Source organism: Heptranchias perlo, chromosome 12 (assembly GCF_035084215.1).
Source record: "Heptranchias perlo isolate sHepPer1 chromosome 12, sHepPer1.hap1, whole genome shotgun sequence".
In the NCBI taxonomy this organism is placed as follows: domain Eukaryota; kingdom Metazoa; phylum Chordata; class Chondrichthyes; order Hexanchiformes; family Hexanchidae; genus Heptranchias; species Heptranchias perlo.
The window spans coordinates 49,236,567-49,251,918 of NC_090336.1; the positions used below are offsets into that span (position 1 = coordinate 49,236,567).

Genomic DNA, 15,352 nt, shown 5'->3' on the forward strand with positions numbered 1-15,352 from the left:
CCTCTTGTGCCAGCAGCTGCAAGTCTTAGCAGTCTTGTTTGCTGCTGCTTCGCCTCCTCTTGCAGCCCCAAAGGCAGACACAGCGAAACACCCATTTTGTCACATCAAACAGCTGAAGTGCGCAAAGTGCTAAAGCTGCTAAAAGTCACTTCCAGAACTTCCACAAAAATATCTCAGCCATGGAAGGCAAAAACTCCTCCAAGCCCACTAGCAGCCTAAAATGATTAACCAGAGACTTACCTCGGTGCCACTGAGAATCCCTTTAGATATCGCTGATGCACCCTGCCTAATGTTGGCGTCAAGAATCACTGGGCAGGCCTAGGCGTGAATGCAGAATTCCCACATTCCAATTTCACAATAGGGTCCTTCAACAGGCAAAGGACCCTTATTTACATATTGCAATTGCTTCAGCACTCCCTTCAGGCAACCGCTCGGAAAAACTAAAAGTTGCCCAAATCAACATGGCGACCGACAAACCTCTGGAAAAGATTGGCTGCGGGATACCGCCACCCAAAATTCATCCCCATTGCACTCATTTTGCTCCCCGAAATCTGGCGCAATGCAACTCAATTTTTCCCCATGTATCTTTTTGCAACATTTTCAACTGAATCCATTCAATGATCAGTTCAATAATTTAAAAAGCACTAGAGTCTCATTTTGCAAGTCTGTGCGGCACCGGGGAGCCTTGCCCACCAGTGGGACATAACAGAAATCAGGGTGCAGGTACTTATTTTTTTTCTGGTGGGCCAGGAATCCCATCAGCAGTGAAGACTGCCCCTTAAGTGTAAATGTGTTACTCCTTCAGTCACACTCAGAATTTTTTCTATAACAACAACTTGCACTTATTTAGCACTTTTAATGTAGAAATATGTCCTAAGGTCCTTCACAGATGTGTAATCAGACAAAAATGGATGCCAATCAAAAGGATAATATTAAGAAAGTGAATGAAAGCTTAGTCAAAGAATTGGGTTTTAAAGAGAGTCTTAAAGGAGAAGAGGTAGGTGGAAAGGCAGTGAGGTTTAGGGAGGGAATTCCAGAGCATCGGACTTACACAGCTGAGGGCACAGATGCCAATAACGGAGCGAAGGGAGGGGGGATACACAAGGTGTCAGTTAGAGGAACGCAGAGTTCTGCGGTTGGGGGGGGGGGGGGGTGGGGGGATGGTTGTAGGGCTGGAGGAGATTACCAGAATAGGCAGGTTTGAGGCCTTGTATGGATTTAAACACTTAGTATGACAATTTTAATTTGGAAGCACTAGGGTCCAGGAGTCAATGTAGGTCTAATGCCAGCCTAGTGTCTAATGAGCTGAGTAAAATTTCTGCCATCACACCCACACATTACCACATCCAAATGATTATCAGTCACTATAATTCAGTCCAGAGTCTGATTAAATGATTATTATTATCAGCTATGTATCTGGAATGAAGTTCAAATTTCATTCTTTCTGACCAGGGTATTTTCTTTAAATTCCTTGGAGTCTGACACTGACACTTTATCATGGTCACACAGTGATGTATCATAGCATGAATTAAATGCACTGAAATAACTACTCACAAGAGCAATTATGGACTAATATACAACATTTTAACGAGCATCTTAAAGTAATGGGAATTTGTTAATGAGTTATTTTGACATGCCTTTGCTTCCTTTTATAATAAGCTATCAGTCTCAATTGCAAAGACACAGGCAGGACTGTATAGCAGTGACAAAAGGTCATCGACCTGAAATGTTGGGCAGGATTTTATCATGGCGGCGGGATGTCAGCAGGGCGGTCAATAGGCGTGTGAGAAACCCCCAAAGAAATTTCCTACCTTCCTCCACACGATCGCGACCTAATTGAAAGCCCTTAATGTGGCTTCCGGGTTCACCGTCTGAAAGTTGCACAGCCGGCGGACTGTGCACTGAATGGCATGCTGTCAGCTGGAGTATTTAAAGGACCATGCATGAATGGCTTTTGTTGGAGAAAGGAGGAATTGATGGAAATGGAGCAGCAGAGGAGCAAGCTGGCACCAAGGTTCAGTGACTCCTCACTTGAGGTGCTGCTGTTCGGGGTGAGGGTGAGGAGGGACACACTATACCCAGCAGACAGGAGAAAGTGCCCTGCCTCTGCCACCAAGAAGGCCTGGCTCGTGGTGGCAGAGGAGGTGACCAGCAGAAGCACCGCCTCCTGCACTTGGTTCCAGTGTAGGAAGCGCGTCAATGACCTAACCAGGTCAGGAAAAGTGAGTACACTTACTGATTCACCTGCATTCTGTGGTACACATCACCGCCTCCCCGCACCCCCCCACCCCACCCCTCACATTGTGCCCTGCGAATCCTATCCCATCACATCACTCCTCAGACCCACTTAAGGCTCATCGTCAACTTACCTTCACTTTCTGTGCATTTCTCACCTTCCCATTTGTGAACCCACCACTACCACTCACCCCAATTCTGATGTAATGTGATGCATCTGCCTGATAATCACCCTCTGATGCATCTCTTTCATGGTCAGCCACATCCAAAGCAATGCATTCATCGGTTGACCACTTCACTCTCACTCACTCACACATCTGTACTTCCTCCCTTGTAGGAGAAGAAAGCTCAGAATGCAAGGGAGAGGGCGAGGACTGGAGTGGGGCCACAACAAATAATGGCTCTCATAGAGGCAGAGGAGGAGACTTTGGAATTTACCCACATGGTTGAGTGCCTGTCCCTTGGGGATGCCGAGACTGGCAGCCCACAAACGTCTGGTGACACAGCTTTAACCTTCATCACACACAATTGATGTTATTAATATTGCACCCCTCAGTATGCTCATCGCAACATTACATCTGTGATGATTCTTAATATGGCCTCCTGTTCTCTTCCACGCCCTTCAATGACAGAAGTGACGGAAGAGAGTGATTCCTTGTTGGAGCGCCCAGCCTCTGAGGGCACACCGTCACATCTTAGTGAGCCATGCACCAGCGCAGATATTCACACTTCGGTGGGTCCTAGTAGTCAGTTAGTTGCGTTGTCACCTGGTGAGTCACCACACACAAGTGAGCATGAGCAGACACTGATGGCAGGGGCAGCTGTAGAGTGTCAGCGTCGGTGGGCGCACTCCTCTCCAGGCTCTGCTCAGCTGGATGCAGATGCTGAATCCCGGGGGCCATCCTTGAAAAGGAGAATGATCGAGGGACAGCAGCATCTTTGCGAGGTACTGGAAGACGTGCCACGTACACTCCTCGTAATAGCGGAGAGGATGGCGGAGTGCACCTCCAGCATTAGTGGAATTGGGACACAGGAATTAGTGGGAATGTGTACGATGGACAGAATGGCAGCCTCCATCGACCTTCAAGCACGGCTCACAAATGAGTCTATTCAGGCGCTGACAATGGCCGTGCGGACTCTGGGCGAACAACATTTTGCCGCCTTAAACTGGCTGACAGATAGATTAGAAGTGGCCTTATTAGACATCACACATGTCCTCCAATCTGTTGTCCACCAGGGTGGTAGGAGTGATGTGGCCCTGGCCCAGGAGAGGGATGATGGCAAAAGGGGACATGGATGTGGGGACTCCACTCAAAGTGCTCCCACGTCTCACCCATTGCCTTCTTCTCAACCAGTACCCGCAATGCTGCCTCCTCTCCAGGTGGCCGAGTCTGCCCCTGCACAGGTGCAGCTGGAGCAGTCTTTGGCAGGTTCCTCAAGGGCTCCAAAGCTCAGAGGGCGTAGGCCAAAAGCATCTCAGCAGTCAGGGCATGAAAATGAACAACCTGCCACTACCTCTGCTGCAGCCACAGGGGATGCACCATGTGGAAGTAGTAGGAAGAGAAAGGCTAAGGTTTTGTGATCGTGAAGGGTAAGCACGAAGGTGTTTGACAGAGTGTCATGTTTTTCATTTATATTTGTTTTTTGTTCCACGCACATTAAATGCCCTTTCATGTGCTTCATCATGAACGGCAAGCCTTGATGCCGCCCAATGGGTGCATTTATAGTGGGTGTATGCGTGGTTGTAGGAATGTTTGTGCGGGGGGGTGGGGGCTGGTATTGAAGGTGCTTGTTCCAGATGGTCTGAGAATTTGACAATCCTCATTTTGCAGATCTCTTTATGAGTATCTATCAAATATGAGTGAATCCCTGGCATCACGAGCAACTAGGTGAGCCGCTGCTTTGCTGATGGGTTGCCCATCGTCGTCATCCTCCTCCTCCTCCTCAATGTTGATGGCAGATGCTGATGCTTCATGAGGGCATGGGGCCTCATGCACCGGTAACCCTCTCTGTTGAACGATATTGTGCAGCATGCAACAGACGACTGTAATTCTACCCACTCTGTCTGGTGAGTACTGAAGGGCAACCCCCCATATCGATCCAGGCATCGAAACCGCATCTTGAGCAGTCCTATGGCATGTTCAATTACACACCTGGTGGTGATGTGACTGTCGTTGTACCGCTTCTGTGCCTCACTGGTGGGGTTTCGCAGAGGTGTCCTGAGCCACGTCTGCAGAGGGTATCCCTTGTCTCCAAGGAGCCAGCCCTTAAGTCTGTTTGGTGGGTGGAAGAGGGCCAGGATGTTGGATTCTCACAGAATGAAGGAATCATGGCAACTGTCCGGGAATCTGACACTCACCTGCAGAAACAGTCCTGGCTCATGTGGAGGTGTTCGGATTGCTATGTGTGTGCAATCAATTGCACCCTGTACCCATGGGAAGCCAGCCAGAGAGTGGAAACTCACTGCCCTCTCAGTCTGGCTGATGTCGTCGATGGGGAAGTTGACGTAGTGGGACACCCTGCAAACCAATCCATCCATGACCTGTCGTATACACTTGCGAGCAGACGACTGAGAGACCCTGGCAATGTCATCGGTGGCACCCTGGAAGGATTCGGAGGCGAAGAAGTTAAGGGCAGTGGTGACTTTAACTGCCACGGGCAATGCGATGCCACCAGGCCCAGCCGCAAACAGCTGTGCATGAAGGAGCGTGCTGATGTCTGTGACCACCTGGCGACTCACTCTCAGCCTTCGTAGGCACTGCTACTCAGAGAGGTCCAGGAAGCTGAGTCTCTGTCTGTAGATCCTCTCATGCAGATAGTGCCTCCCGCGATGTTCGGCCCACCGTTGTTTCCCTCTCTGCTCTTCTGTGGGTCCCTGCGGCTCACCTCTGTCTTGTGGATCTGCAAGTGCCAGAACTGCACGCCATGCCTGCCGCAGATGGTGATGTGCCTCCTCCTCAAATGTACTGCTGAATACAGCCATTGTGCCCCCTATCCTGATGTTGTCAGTTTGAGGAGGTCCAAAAAGTAGATAACTATGTGTGAACAAAGAAATCTGAGTCTAAACACAAAGAATTCCCAGCCAAAGGTTTGTCTGAGAGAACTACTTGCCCTGCTGCAAAAACTCACCTTTTATCCCCATCTGTCAAACTGTGATTTAAATGTCCATATGGCTGCCGGCTGCAACTTGCCTCCATTTCCATGGCGCCTTTCAGACCCCACAGGAAACACATTGAGGCAGAGTTAAAATCCTTTCCCTGCCTGAATCCACATAAAATTAAACAGTTTAACAAGTTTGAGTGTCTTAATTGCAGTTTTAAATATCGGCCCACCAGACTTCCGGCTTCCTGAAACGCGCGCACCCAGGTGTGTCTGGGTTGAATGCGGAAGTCAGCGGGTTGGAGCCGGGATTCCTTCTCCCTCCAGAATTCGTGATTTTGATTGCCCCCCCCGCCCCCAACCCACCTGGATTTGGGGGCTAAAATTGAGTCCGTTTACTCTGTTTCTCCCTCCACAGATGCTGCCTATCCTGTTGAATATGTCCAGCATTTTCTGTTTTTATTTCAGATTTCCAGCATCCACAGTATTTTGCTTTTATATCTGTATAGCAGTGAATTCTTTCAGGTTTCACTAACAAGTTTCAGAAAGCAATGTATTCTCACAGAGGCAGAACAACTGTACATCTGGGCCAGCAGTCAGTAAACACTAATTAATGCCTTCACCTTTAATGGGTGAAATAATGAATAAATACTTGAGAGATACTATAAACAACTTGTGGTGCTTGTTGGCATATTAATAGCCATTATTTGCAGAGGTTTTTTTTATTTTTAGGTTGCAGTATCTTCAAAAATTGTTCTAGAACCCAACTTGGAAATGGATCAGTTGTTTGCACATCCCCATTTTAATACGCCCTAAAACACATAAGATTGTAATGTAAAATTAACAGAATTTTTGTTGTAGAATTCATCCTTTCCATGTATTAAAATATTTTAAGAATTGACTTGTGGTCTGTGATTCAAAATTTTGTTTGCGTGTAATATTACAATTTTTCTGTTAAGGTACACTCATCAGGTCTAATTTTCCTGACCTCTGCCTGCTCTCCGGAATGTCCATTCTGCATGTGCAAAGATTAAGAAAAGGAGGCCCATTTTGCCAGGTCTCCACCCTCTTTCCATTGTTCTGGGATTTTTGGGGCTTCCCTGGTTGGTGAGGTGATGGTTGGGGGGTGGCGGGGGGGGTGCGGTAGTGGGGTCAGAACTAGGCCAGTGCCTGAAGCTGCGTTCCAATTTACTCCGTATTCCATTTTACTTCCTGTCTTATACGATGTCCCCCGCCAGAACTGTGCTGGTGGTGCTTTCGGGCCATGTTAATGATTACCCAGACAGGAAATTCCAACATCCCTGAGCTTCGACATAGTGTTTGCCAACGTAATGGGGTGGGGGGGGGGGGGTGGCGGCAGGAAAATTTTCCCTTTTCATTCAAAACAGGGAATAATATGTATTAGCAAGTTTATCTGATTAACCCATTGAATTGGCTGTTCAAGCATCATTTATAGTTAGTATGTATTTTATTCATATTAAGATATAGTTGCCTATTTTGAGCTGGAATTTGGACATTTAAGCCATCAACACACAAGTGATGGCAGTTGAATTTGTAATAATACTATGTTCTTATGACAGTCTGCATACTTATTTTAATAAAGTGTCAGATTAGCAGCGATTTGGTTGGATCTCATAATTCAACTGAATAGCCAAAAATAAAAGAAAGGGACTATCAAAATAAGTATGCAATTTAGTTTGACTTCAATCCTAAATGAACTCAATTGTTAATTCAGATTCTTTTGAACAAACTTCATTAGTGTAGGAAGCCTTAATCTTCAAAAACCATACTAATACAGAGGTATAAGATTTTAAATCTGTTTTTGAAGTTAAACCTATGTGATCTTTCATTTAAAAACAAAAGTTAGAGCTATACAGCTTCACTGATGAGAATAATGCAGGAATAATACGATTTCCAAAAATGTGCAGCTCTAATAAAAATTGTGATCAAAGCTAATTATTTTAGGGATATTAAAATGGAAATGTGTGCTACTTTTTATCTGTGTATTTGCACTGCATCCATTCAGACAAATTTAGAAGTAATCTTCAACGGGTTATCATTAGTCAAAAACATTTAGAATTTGGCTTCACTGTGTGTGAACTATAAACTGAATCCACCTGTTAACATACATAAACAGAATTCATAATTAATTGAAGCTGCATTGAACAAGTAACATCTGATGAAGTGGAACCTTAGTTTTTAAAATGTGGAGTCACAACTTGCCAGTACACCAGCTAAAAATAGTATTGTAATTGCACTACACATTAGGGACAAGAACCAATATTAATCAGGTAATAAATCATATATGGTTGCATGGGAGGGGGTGTAATAATACTTGCTGAGCTAATGGGATAACTGAACATAACTTATTTTCAACCACTTTGTAAAATATTAAAGTACTGCATTTGTTCAATAATTTTCTAGTATTAATCTTTTGAGTAAAAATAGTTATAGGATCATATACTTTTAAACCCCTAAGTGACCCTGGCTGTGATCTTCAAGTCAACATATCAGTGCCAATAATATAAGTAGTTATGCAAAACTTGTCTCACAGCTGTCAATAGTGAAAATGGAAAGCCTCCGGTGGTGGGGGCATCCAAAGAATGGTGTCTTCTCTAAAAGCTGTGCTGCTTCACAGATGGGTCATGTTAGTTGTCCATAGGCAGGGTCACTGATACCTGTTCCAGTTTTTCCTGCCTGTGGAAATAAATCTTCTTGGCAGTGAAAAGACAAATTTATAAATTAACTGCATCCAGTAAGTACTAGTCATGTTTAAATATTTAAAAAAGATGAAGAAATTTTGTTCTTAGTGTGTTGAATGACCTACCAACACTCATTATTTGCATTCACACATCACAACTAGTTCTCGAGGGTATCTAGTTCCTGTGTAACTAACTTCTCCAGGAAAGGTGCAGGGGAGAAAGTTGGGGGAGAAAAAGCTTTGCAATTATATTACTGCATGGTTCAGGTTCCTCGAAGTTCTGGCACAAAGAAACATTTACGGAATACCACTAAATATAATTTATGTCATAAAACTTGCCATGGAAAAGGTTTAATGCAATGAAAACAAAGGGGTTGATTTTAACCATACCCGCCCAGCAGAGACCACGCAGGTGGGCAGTTAAAAACAAACAGGTTACTTATCTGCTCAAATCCTGACTATTTCCAATGCAGGGTTTGCAGCCAGATGAGGCACCTGTCTCAGCTTGTTTGAAGACAGAAGCTGCCTACGGGCACCACAAAGAAAAGAAAGTAACAGCCTCCCCTGCCCCGGATTCTTCACCCCTCCCTTTCCCTCCCGCAAGACTCTCCCGAAAACCCCTTCCTGCCCTTTACCTGGAATCCGGTGGGTGGCCAAGGGCTTCCTGATCTTCCTCTGCCAACAGCAGCTCTGTGTCCTCTTCATGCCCGTTCTGGGCAGGAAGTGAACCGATGGCATTTAAATGAGGCCTAGCAGTTAAAATCGGCAAAGCCTCCTGCTGCCTCTTCCGGGCAGGAATTCAACTCGCCAGAGCAGTTTCCCACCAGAAACTTATTCCGAGTTACAATCCGCCCCAAAATGTGAACAAAGGAACAGAAGAAAAAACAAAAAAACTGAGCATTCCAGGTTAATCAATAAATAGCTCAACTAAATAATGTTTCTCCAGTAATGTATAGGGAGAGCCCATTATTGCTGGAAGTGTTGTACATTAAATTTTTGTAGCGAGTCACAGTCCCAGCTAGTGTCTTGCTTGAGGATCAATCTCTACAATGCTCTAACAAGCTACATTATGGAGGATTGGGATATGTGTCCATATCGTATGGTGAGTTCCTACATGTAGAGTTGTCAACTATCTTTTTACTTGTGCAGTAAAACTGAAAAAATCCCATCCCATCTCCAAACAATGTTCTTTTGATTTCTGTCACTGTAGAACAATAAGAGAGGAAACAACAATGAATCTTAGTTCTGGGGATATCCCACAGGTGAATATGCCCAGAGGAACATGGTGCAGCAGGTCCACAGAAAGCCACAGATGTGAATGAAGTGGCCCCTGCACTGTATTATGGGTATCATTCTTATAGAATACAGTTTGTGTTATGGTTTTGCTATTGAAATAAATGGAATTAAAATCAGGCAAACTCTGCAAAGGTCATACAATCCACGCAGCCAGATTACCGCCTGGACGAAGATGAAAATCTACCCCATAATTTCTCAGGCCTCAGCTATTATCTTCCTCAGGTCCTTGGCTGTATCCCATCAGGTCCAAGCACTTCGTCCTCCTTTAGCTTCATTAACGTCTCTAATACTTTCCTTATATCTATTTTATAATATTTCTCATCTAGCTTTTAACCAACTCAGGATTTACCTCCTTCCCAATATCCTTCTCTTTTGTAAACGTTGAAGCAAAGTACTTGTTAAGTATCCTGGCAATTTCTACTTATCCTCTACTAACTCACTATCCTCTCCTCTCATCTCAGGGGTCCCATCTAACATTTTTTTAAACTGATATATTTGTAGAATAGCTTGTTATCTTTTATAAGCCCAGGAAAAAAGGGCTGACGCCTAATTTCTACCCCTCTTTTTTAAGATTGAGACTAAGGATACTGTGAACTCTGGTTTCAGCACATATCAAGATCAGAATTTGGTCAATGATGAGTGCTACACCTATGTTGTATAACATGTCCTAAATAGCACAAACGTTTGCACTAAACTGATCAAACAACACCTTTCAAAATAACTGCTATCAACAACAAGGTACAAAATTACAACAATGATAACTGATATGGATCAAGTAGCATTAGCACATAATATTTTCCATTGGCATCAGTAATCTCAATATACTACATACATATATTGAAAAATAAATAACAGTAATAATGGTTTACATAATTCAGACACCAAAAAGGTGAGGGAATTAGGTAGACAAGACTTTCCAGTTTATTAGTTTTGTGAAACAGCAAACCCCATCCAATATCTTACTTATACCACATTGGCTTGAAACTACAATTGAAGGCTATGATGCTTGGCAGAGGCAACTTTCTGACTTTGTGCTCCCAATAGGGAATCTCAACCACCAAGTGTATACATCGGAAATTTGGATATGAAATTATAATATATATTCCCAAAAGGTAAGGCTCCCTGCCAGAATCTTGAAGTTGGAAATTTACCCCAATGAATTTACCCAGTGAGTGCCTGAGCTATACAGACCAAAAATATCCCAGATTTGATTCCCAGTCTGTGTTGAGCTAGCTTATTTCAGCAAGTAGTGGTATAATTCTATAATTGGCCTCAGAAGCCCTGGCGTTTGAGTTCCTATTTCCGACTAACCAGTGACTTTTGCTGAAAGTGTACACATACGAATGTCAGCTGAAGACAGGGTCAGGTTCAATTGTGATGTCCACTGTGGTTGAATAGCCTCCTAAGACTCACTGTTGAGGCTCACACATAACTAATGGACACTTGGGTGGGGTAGCAGAGGACAACTGGTACCTGTTGAACTGCACTCCAGCAAGGAGCCAATTTTTAGAAGAGAAGAAGAGAAAATGAAAAACTCATTGCTGCCCAAAGTTTTGACTTAAACAGATTAGTGGACATATTGGGGTGCTCAGCAGCATCAAGGCATAGCTGTAGTAATTACAGGTCAGGTGACTGGCTCTGATGACTATGCCACCCCCGGGCCATCAAGTATCACAATAGATGTGCTAGAAAACATGCACCTAAGCAGCTGCAACAGCACCAGAAATGGTTGACCAAGATGCTGGGCCATCAGAGTACGTACCACATAGAGGTCTAGTATCAGCACAATCCCAGCAGGCTGGCATTGTAACCGTGCAGGCAGCCAGCACAGTTACTCCTTCCAATATTGGAGCACTGAGAAGTAGTAAGTTGGGTTTTACACATGGCAAATAATGTACAAGCTGAAAGGGGAAGTTATTTGACAAATACCACCGATACCATTCACAGAACACACAATGGATGGAATAAATACACTACGCTTCATTTGTACATTGTGATGAGTATTTGTGTGCCATTGATTTGACCAAAGCAAAACAGAAAAAGATGAGAATAGATGTTGTTTAAACTGCTGAGTAAAGTGCAGGAGGAGATCATTTTGAAAAGGTTACTTTGCATATGTGAATTACAGGTTTAGCAAATGGTGCAGCTGTGGCACTTATTGGAAGGTATCTTGGATTAATGTTATTCTCTTTCCCCATCTGTAAAGTGACTTGCAAGATGCTACATAAATGCAAGTTGTTGTTGAGTGCCCAATTCACCCTTCCTACTTGCTACGATGGTGGTTTGACAGCTAATTCCTCTTTTTCATTTCACTTTCATCCTCCAGCTCTGCCATGGCTTTGGCATTCTGTTCCTCTTCCCCCTTGGTAAGGCCTCTTTGCAAAATAAAAGTATGCAGAATATGATGATTACTCACGAGACCCTGGGGGGAAGGGTTCTACTGTAAAAAGAGGATTGACATCTGAAGCACTAATTCAAGATCCCAATGGAGTGCTTGTTAATCATTTTGGTTGTCACGCGGCATAGCTGCAAACGGTACCTTAGTCTCCCAGGAGTTCTCCTTCTAATCTTTCCTCCCCTTTAAATAAGGGTGGCACAAATGCTTACCTTAAAATGAAGACATCATGGAGGCTCCCAGGGAAGCAAACATTCAGCCACATTATTCTGCATTGGTGTCGGATACCAGCTGTACATTGATGGAATACAGCCCTTATGATTCATATAGGGCACTTCATGGTACACAGGGGTCCAAGTGATAACATGCATGCAGAACTGTAGAAATGAGCTTTACTTTCATGCTAATGATGATGATCAGTAGCAAAAGTAATGAAGTTGTTACAGAAAACTGGCTTACACTGAATATATCACCAACGATTTCCTGGAAGGATCCAAAACATAATAATTGAAAGCATGGTGATTTTCATCTCTGGGGGTGTCGTAAGGATGTTTCATCATGTGAGTTAATACCATTAGCTTTGATAATTGTTTATGCATAGACTGTAACAACAATCCATTCATGAGCTTGTCTTGGTAATTGATAAACATGCCACACTCACTGAGTTGTGGAGTCACTGGTCCCAGGCACTTGGCAGGAAGTCTAGCAGGCCTTCTCTTTCTGGCTGTGAATAGTGAGAGATATAACATCAAGACAGACATAGGCTTTGAAACATGATGTTGCACAGGTAGTCAGATAACAAAAGGTTGCAAGGAGATTGAAATGCAGGAAGAGCAGCTAGAAATTATTTTAAGTCAAGCAAGACAACCCATTGGAAAGCATAATATATTAATTATTTTTGTATTATTATGTGAAGTTGTATTAATTGAAATAAATGGATCAGATCACAATTGTTGCTCTGTATGTTCACCCGCTGTGAAATAAAGCAGCTTAACAATTTATATCAAGCCTTGTTGCAGTTTTTGCTTGGTCCAGCTTTGGAGAGATTGAAAAAGTACACAAGCAAGACATTTCCTACATTACAAAAGTGATTATGATTCAAAAGTACTTAATTGGCTGTAAAAACGCTTTGGGATGTCCTGATTGTGAAGATTCTATCTAAATGCAAGTCTTTCTTTCTTATGATTATCTGGTCCAGGTCAGAAGAAGGGTAAACGTAAGGTGTTCGGACCGCTTATGAAAACAACCAATACCACCAAACCCAAGAGGGTTTCATGATAGACCGGAAATTTGTAACAGCTCCATTCACCTGGACGAGTTTGGGGTTGCACCTATAAAATGTGAGAGTCTGAGTACTGGATCAAATTACAAAGAAGAGATCACCTGGTCATGTGTTTGCATTTAGTTGTTGGTACTGAAATTAGCTACTTGCTGTATATTTATCTAATATAAAGCTAAATTCAGTGATCCTGCACCCCCAGCAGGGAGCCACTTTCAAAGGACAGAGATAAAGTTACAACACTGTAGCGCTGATTCTCTGACCCATGCTTCCTTCAAGTGTTTCTCTCTGCTGGGAGTATCAAAGTCATCATTAGAATTTTGAAATGGAGGTGAAAAACCTTCTGGCACTACTGGGGTTAATTTTGCTTAACATCAGTTTCCCCCTTTCAGACTTTCTGACAGCTTCTGTTACTCATCTAATGCTCTTGTTCTATTAATTGCCTGCCTCTGTGTTGTCAGACTGCTTGACCAATATCCAGCTAAGCATGGGGAAGACCAAAGCCAATGACTTCAGCTCCACCACAAACTCTGTACCCTTGCCACCGATTCCGGTTCCCCTCCCAGCCACTGTCTCAGGCTGAAACAGACTGCTCGCAATCTCAGCGTCCTATTAGAACCCAAGCTGAACTTCAGTCTCCATATCCTCTCCATCACAAAGACAGCCTATGTAACAATGTAACAATGCCTGCCTTCATCCCTACCTCAGCCTATCCGTGCTATTCCAATGCTCTCCTGGCTGACCTCCCATTCTCCATGGTCTGTAAACTTCAACTCAAGCAAAACTTTGATGCACACATCCTGTACTGCACCACGTCATGCTCGCACACTACCACTGTTCTCGCTGACCTACAGTGGCTCCGGGTTGTCCAACACCTTGAATTTAGAATTCTCATCTTTGTGTTGAAATCCCATATGGCCTCACTCATTCCTAACTCTAACCTCCTCAAGCTCCATAACCCTCCTACACTGAACTCTCCATTTTTCTGACGGGATATTTGCCCTACCATTGATGGCTGACCTTCAGGCACTTAGGCCCCACACTCTGGAATTCCCTTCCTAAACTCCCTCTCCTCCTCTAAGACACTCCCTAAAACACATCTGTTGACCAAGCTTTTGGTCGCCTTCCTAATCTCTACTTCTCTGGCTCTGTGTTCATTTTTTTAATACACCTCTGTGTTTTGGGACATTTTTCTACATTAAAGGTACTACATAAATGCTTTTTTTGTTGATGATTTTCACCAAAAAATTAATAAACTTCCTGCCTGCAACCCAATCAAATAATTGCTGCCTCAAACATTCATAAAATTCCCACTTTAAATATTTCTTTCTGGAAAGTTGTCTTATTAATCTCCCACATTGAGGACCCTTCCAACAAATTCAATCCCTTGACATTCAATTCTTTGCCAATAAAATTAATTCAACTGAATGATATGTGAATCTGTTAACTGAGAAACAAGGACATTCATTTACATATATGCTGTGTTAATTTCCAGATTGACAGCCTCCATGTCAATTTGCCAATTATTATTCAAATAAAACTAAATTTTCCTTAGTCTATTCTTTGGTATTATAGCCACTATAAAATTACCACTAAAAACATTTTTCACGTCTTTAAACATTCCATCTTCTCAAATCTTGAGACACCTACATCCTAGCACTTTCTGCTCCAAAACAATCATGTTACGATCCCATCATGTGGGTAAATGTGCAGTCTGATGTGCTACTGAACAATATGGACCAGGAAGGTCCCAGATTTATGTATGAGAGAACACCGCTAAAAAAGTAATGTAACAAGGTCTCAATGGGGGTAATTTTGACTTTGTGCGATAGCATAAGAACATAAGAACATAAGAAATAGGAGCATGAGTAGACTATGTGGCTCCTCAAGCCTGGTCCGCCATTCAATCAGATCATGGCTGATCTTTGACCTAAACTCCACTTTCCCGCCCGATTGCCGTATCCCTTGATTCACCTAGAATCCAAAAATCCATCTCAGCCTTGAATATATTCAATGACTCAGCATCTTCAGCCCTCTGGGTTGAGAATGCCAAAGATTCAGAGCCCTCTGCGTGAGAGAATTTCCTCCTCATTTCAGTCTTGAATGGCCGACCCTGTGATTGTGCCCTCTTGCTCTAGACTCTCTAGCCAGGGGAAACAATCTCTCAGCATCTACCCTGTCAAGCCGCCTCATAATCTTATGTGTTTCAATGAGATCACCTCTCATTCTTCTAAACTCCAGAGAGTATAGGCCCATTCTACTCAACCTCTCTTCAAAGGACAACCCTCTAATCCCAGGATGAATCTAGTGAACTTTCGTTGCACTGCCTCTAAGGCAAACATATCCT

The 15,352-nt window shown here is 43.4% G+C and overlaps 1 long non-coding RNA gene across 1 annotated transcript in view; it reads right to left on the reverse strand.

Moving 5' to 3' along the window:
• LOC137327725 (uncharacterized) overlaps nucleotides 1-15,352 on the reverse strand; it is a 121,241-nt gene that overhangs the window by 15,187 nt on the left and 90,702 nt on the right. The window contains exon 3 of the long non-coding RNA XR_010964531.1: nucleotides 12,388-12,450. This is a non-coding gene — a long non-coding RNA (uncharacterized lncRNA). The remainder of the gene's footprint in view (nucleotides 1-12,387; nucleotides 12,451-15,352) is intronic.